The sequence below is a fragment of the Adelges cooleyi genome, unplaced genomic scaffold, assembly GCF_023614345.1.
Source record: "Adelges cooleyi isolate 19-005CV unplaced genomic scaffold, UGA_ACOO_1.1 ACOO_flye_CR_arks_rails_tigmint_CR_PRNA_21, whole genome shotgun sequence".
NCBI lineage: Eukaryota > Metazoa > Arthropoda > Insecta > Hemiptera > Adelgidae > Adelges > Adelges cooleyi.
This window is the reverse complement of record NW_026095871.1, coordinates 1,196,220-1,203,087: the sequence shown is the minus strand read 5'-3', so window position 1 is coordinate 1,203,087 and position 6,868 is coordinate 1,196,220. Positions and strand designations below refer to the sequence as shown.

The 6,868-nt window shown below is 26.9% G+C and overlaps 1 long non-coding RNA gene across 1 annotated transcript; it reads left to right on the top strand.

Moving 5' to 3' along the window:
• Positions 1-2,729: 2,729 nt before the first annotated feature.
• On the top strand, positions 2,730-3,482 carry LOC126834634 (uncharacterized). Its single transcript, XR_007685091.1, has 3 exons — positions 2,730-2,753; positions 2,921-3,056; positions 3,433-3,482. It is a non-coding gene; the product is annotated as an uncharacterized LOC126834634 (long non-coding RNA).
• The last annotated feature ends 3,386 nt before the right edge of the window (positions 3,483-6,868 follow it).

The following is a 6,868-nucleotide window of genomic DNA, read 5'->3' as shown; positions in this document are numbered from 1 at the left end:
TTTATTTTAGCATGGAATATGCTTTAGCTTTGGCCCCCATCCCAAAAATGACACTAAATGTTGACACTAAATTGCAATACTAAAGTAGCGCGCCTACTTTAAACATAAGACACCATTGAAATAATAACGAGTCGTCGTCGTCGTCGTGTATAACGATTGGCCAGACCATACATTTAAGACTATACTCTAGAGAGTAATTCTTTTATCATATGTCACACTCAATATCTCACAGGGTTTAATAAGAAATTTAATTTTGTTTTTCATGTTGTTTTTATACAATGTGATATCAATTTTTTTTTTTTGGTTTTATCCCCTTCTAAAGTTATTTTTTTCATAGCAACTTTTAATGACTTAAATGATAATGCATATATTTAATTAACTTTTTAAATTTATAATAATGTACTAAAAATATTGACTGGTTGAAAACCAGTTTTGGATATCTATTTTTCAAGTTGAAGAGTTAAACATTTAGGATGGCCATTTTATTTTGATCGACAATTAGTTAATGTCATTTTAAGTACATAAGTATTGAGTCATATTCGACCATTCGACAAGTTCATTATCAAAATTTAGATTTACCCTATTTGTTAAAAAAAAAACGCTATTCGTTTTATATAATATTTCGGTTTATCGCAAAAAAATTGAGGGCACACTTGTAGTGAGGTTAGGTTAGGTAAGGTGGTGAAGTAGGTGGTACCTATACGTTTTCCAATGATTAATTGTTTTGTTTTTTTATCGGTACAGATCATAAAGTCTCAATGTTTGCGCTAACCTTGCTTAGTAAAAAACGAATAACAAAATATAACCTAGAATATCACACTCAATATCTCATAGGGTCTAATAAGAAATTTAATTAAATTTATTTAAATATAGTGTTTTTTTTCAGTATTGTTTTGTACCAAGATACTTTTTAGACATCTGTTTCTAAGTAAGTTATTTTTTCTAAACTCCGACTATATGTTTTTGTAAATCCGTGGTTCAAATGACCCACTTCTAGTTCAAATGTTCGTAAATAGTTTCTGAGGAATAGGGAAAAACAAAAAACAACTTACAAAACATGTAGTTTTTAGTAGTAAAAGATACTACGTTATATAAGAAGAAAAATATAGTAGGTCCCTACTAGTATTCCAGTTACTTCCAAAGGCAAACGACAGTCATTTATCATATATTGTAAAAATGCGTTTCTTGTACATTGTCATGTTGCTTGTCGGAATTCTAACAAAGCTGTCAGGTATTTAAATAAATATAATTTTTGATATTTCGTATAAATACTAACCACCTAAATATAACAAAATCCTTTTGTTTTTCAGTGGCACCTAGGTCAGATAAAGATAAAAGATGTAAGTTATTTTGGTTTAATAAAAAAATCATACAAATTTCATCAAAGCATATACTTGAGTAATTTTGTAGAATATTTATATTTTTGAACGAATTATTAATTAGAAATTTTTGAACCATAACACCGATTATAGTATTTATAATATGAAGAATATTAATAACGTTTTTCATAAATATTAACCACCAAAATATAACAATTTATAATTTCATTACTCACCATTACCTTTTTTTTTTACAGATCCACTACCAACACCACCAGCGGGTAAGTTATTTTCATTGTTTTACTAAAAAAAAGCAAAACAATTTTTCCAAAGCATACACTTGAGTAATTTGAAAGAATATTGTTTTTGAACGAATTATCAATTGCACATCCAAAATATAAGCATTTATAATTTCACTACTCAATACTACCCATTTTTTTTCCAGCGGCTCAACAACCAGGTTAGTTATTATTATTGTTTAACACCAAAAATAAGCATACAAATCTTACCAAAGCATACACTGAGTAATTTGTACATTTTTTTGAATTTTGTATGAATATTAACCAACTAAGTATAAAAAAATCCTTTTAGAGAATACAAGGTCTTACCATAATTGGTCGGTAATGTTCATACAGCTAGAACCAAAATTTTGTTTCCGATATTGTACACATAACTCGAATTTCATAGTTCTAGAAGTTTGTATAAATATTAACCACCTAATTATATCAAAATCCTTTTGTTTTACAGCTGGGCCTTACGTAAATAGACTACGTAAGTTTTTTTCTTTGTTTTATTAAAAAAATCATACAAATCTTTTCAAAGCATACACTTGAGTAATTTTTAAAACTCAAGAATTATCAATTACATTTTTTTTAATCCTAAATAACCGATTATAGTATTTATAATTTGAACTATATGAATGCTTCGTCCTTGAGTATACAGTAGTGTGGTGAACAAAGCCAATATAATTACATATATCTTTTATCTGCATATTTAAGGCCACTTAGATTTATTAACAAATGTTACGTCGTGTTAATAACTTTAAAATGTTGACAATTTGTTTCATACCGACAAACTGCTTTTTTAAAAATTTTTCCATAATTACATATGTGTACGAAAATGTAATTGATAAATAATTACAAAAAAAATTAAATATTACTTATAACATTCAGAGTCAAAATATCAACTTAGTATATTAAAAAGTTAAGGCGTCTTTATTTTAGTTTCTTCTATTCGCCAAAAATAATGATTACCAAAATGCATTTTTTGTACATTGTTATTGTGCTAGTAGCAATATTAAAGCACTCGGGTATATAAACAATAATAATTTTTGAAAGTTTTCATAAATACTAACCACCAAAATATAATAATTTATAATTTTTATTACTCGCCATTACCTTTTTTTTACAGATCTAATACCAAAACCACCAGTGGGTAAGTTATTTTCATTGTTTTACTAAAAAAAAGCATAAAAATCTTTCCAAAGCATACACTTGAGTAATTTGAAAGGAAATTTGTTTTTGAACGAATTATCAATTGCACATCCAAAATATAATTATTTATAATTTTTATTACTCATCACTACCCTTTTTTTTTTACAGCTTCATCAAATTCATCAGATACATCACCGTGTAAGTTATTTTCGCTGTTTTACTAAAAAAAAATCATAAAAGTCTTTCCAAAGCATACAATTGAGTAATTTGATAGAATATTGTTTTTGAACGAACTATTAGTAAGGTACAGTGTTCACCTTGTTTAAATCTAAAAAAATGATTACAGCGTTCTTAACCGTTTAACTAAATTATCTTCACTATTTAACTTTGAATAGCACTTTTTTAACATAACGAAAGTTGATAACTTACTTAGGTTAGAACATAGACTTAGAGTTAATTTATACTTTTGGCAAAATTATGTCTCTATATAATTTTAAGTTGTTTTTACTGATTATAATTTATACAGTTTATCCTTACCGACAAAACGATAGTTAATAACTTACTACAAGTTTAAACTGTACACTATAATGTTATGTATTAAGTATAAACTGTGTGTATGCACGTACAACAGAAGGAACCTAAATATATGTATATATATATATTTTTTTGTAATTTTATAGATTTTTTAAGAAACAAACGACGTTAGCGACACCAGCCGCGCAATCGCCGAACGGTCAGACTATATGTCACTACTAAATAAAAATTATAAACACTTTTATTAGAATAAAAAAAAATTAAAAACCTACTGTGTCTATGCAAATAAGTAATAAATTATTCAACTATAAATAAAAAACGAGTATTTTTGTTATTTAATTATCATAACCTAACCTAATCATAAAATGAAAAGGAAAAATGCTAAATAAAAGAAATATACGATTTTTTGAGCTTAAGAGGACGTCATACCCTTTTAAAATAATCGTAAAGGTGTGTTTATGGAAAAAAGTGTAGTTCAAAGCTAAATGGTCATAAAAAACATAATTTGATATCCTTAATAAGAGAAAAACTTTAACTAGATTCTTTTCGTCGGATTTTTGAGAAAACATAAATTCTATTTTTATTACAAGCGTTTAAAAAAAGTAAAAAAGTGTCTTAATTTAAATTTAAATCATGACAATTTGGTTGATAATATAAAAAACAAACCGACGAAAGAACCGAGATTAAGTTCTCATTATTTTCATTTTGCAAAAAAAAAGTGTCTACGATTATTATTTAGCCATATCATAGTGAATAATATGCGTAGCTATGTTTGGATGACATTTTTTTAAAAATGAGTACTTACTCGAAACTAAACCAAGGTCTCATTCTTTACGAAAAATTTAATACAAATCGGTTATCATATATTTAAGAAAAAAAAATGAATTATTGCTAGAGTGCTAAAAGGATTTGCTAGAAAGGGAATCGTTTTACAAACGAATGATTCAATTAGATTTTTTTTAAAATTGTGCAATGGTCCTAATGCAATAATATGTCTTAGCTACTTATAGTGAATTTGATCATCTAAGAACTCGCATTGAAGCATCGTTCGAAAGTTTTTTTTTTTGTTATTTTTCAGTGATAATGATTCCTAAAAAACCTGTGTAATGCCTGACCCATTGGCACGAACCATTTGGAATTAAACGGGGTAAAACCCAAGTAATTAAGAAAAACTCAGCCAAGAAGAAAAAAATTGGATTTTATCACTTTCAATTGTAATATTCCCTGAGCACCTGTGACCTCCCCGGCACTTTACTGGTGTGGCTTTTTTTTTTGTTGAAATTTTTCAGTAAAACTTTATTTTTGCCCGTAAATTTGTTGTTGGAACATTGTTTTGTATAAACATCGTTATTTTCCGTTAGAATTAAGTTAATTAAAAAAAATATGTTTATCCATTACAACAACAGTACGAAATAAAAATCTAAAATAATGAAAAAAATTAATAAAATTTAAAATGATGAAAAACAAATGGTATTTTTTATGTGTAAACAATTTTACGCGCGGTAAGATATTTTGAGTAGGAGTAAAATTGCGCAAATACCGGAAGTAGGACTGACGGAGATGAATTTGACTAGCAAACGGAAGTAAACATTTCGGCTATATGTCCAATGGTACTAGAGGTCTATGCTAAGTGACCACATTTGACAATGCCGCACCATACGCGTAGCTGTACAACAAATTCTTTACCGGGAACTTCAAACTTCAACTAAAAAAAAAACAACCGAATATTTTACTGAAAAGCGTGTATACCTTGTTTTTTTCTAATAATATCTTTATTAATATCGTAGGTTTTAGAAATCATATAATGTGATTTTAAAAACACGATTTTACTCATATACACAACTGTTGGTCGGTAATGTTTACAGATACGAACCACAATATGTTGTTTTCAATATCGTACACTGGTGTTATATTTTTTTTTTTTTTTAAAAATGAGTTTTCCTAATTCTCGTTAAGATTGTATAATAAACAAAAAAAAAAGATACAGAAAAAATATTTTAAAATTAGAATAATTAAATTAAAATATCAATATATGTTTGTTTAACTAAAATTTTACCCTTTTTTTAAATTTTTAACAGAGTGGGGATTTAGCTTCAATTATGACTTTTAAAGGACAAACCACAAAAGATTATTATATCATGTGAGATGACTCCATTCTTGATCCTTTTAAAATTATATGCATTATAATAGACTTTGTCTATTATGAATTTGCACACATTTTTCAGTTAAAGTAATATAACACCATTGTACGTTTTCAAAAACAACATGTTATGGTTCAATCTCTAAATAACATTACCGACCAACTGTTGTATACATGAGTAAAATCACGTGTTTAAAACCATATTCTAACATTTCTAAAACCTATGGTATTATTTTTTTATACCTAAAATATTATTATTTAATAAAATTAATTTAGATTTTAGTAGGAAAAACAATACTGCAATTATATAACGATACCTGGAATGCTTTCGTATAATATTACAGCCTACTTCAGTTCTTAGGAAAATTTAACAAAAATTATTAAAGTTTTTTTAAAAAATAATCCGGTTTTATACAATTAAAATTGCGAGTCAAGCATTTATTTGTAGTGTAAAAAAGACAACCAAATATTGTTAATGATTATTACTATCGTTTTGTTATAGCTCGTAGAACAACTAAAAATGTTTTCTTTATTTTGCTTTTTTAAGTGTAGTAAAAAACTTAAGTCTGAAAATTAATATTAAAAAAACATCTTCTGTGACCCTATATTATTATATTATAATAAAATGAATATAGATTTGTGTAAAAAGTTATGCGCAAATTTTTAATAGATTAAATGTATTTTAATGCTTATAATTTTAAAATAATCAAGATTTTAGCCATTTTTAGAGTTTTAAAAATAGTTGTCCATTTTTCAAGTTATAAGATTTTAAATGTTGGATGGGACCTCCTTCCACTACCCCAGTGCGGTGGGGAAACGCGCGCAAATAAAAATAATACTACATTCCACCTTTTCTCCTGACCTAAACTTGAAACTTCAATAACTTCAAAAATAATTATCCGAAACTGGTTATCGACCAGTCAACGTTTTTAGTGCATTACTTTCAATTTAAAAAAATTAATAAAATGTATACGTTATTCAAAATTCAAAAGTTGCCGTCAAGGTTACGTTAGGTTGGGTCAATTTGGGAGGGGGGTAAAAACAAAAGAGTTATGAAAAATTGAGATCACATTGTTTAAAAACAATATGAAAAAAAATGTAATTCCTATTAAACACTATGAGGTATTAAATGGCCCATGATAAAAAAAAACAACATCCTGTATAATCAACATGTTGATTTTGTTGGAAACTCTTTTGGCTCAACACCCATACACCCTTATATTATAATATCCGTTACATTATCAATTTATCGGATATGGGCCCCTCCCCTCAACTATACAATTGTTGGTACATATTGTTTACAGATCGAACCATGTTATTGTAATTTAAAATTTATTTTTCGACTCTTGTCGAATAAATTAAAAATATTTTTCCGTATTATCTTTTTTTTCGTTTATATTCTATTCTTGGTGGAAAATATGAATTTCATAATGGAATATATC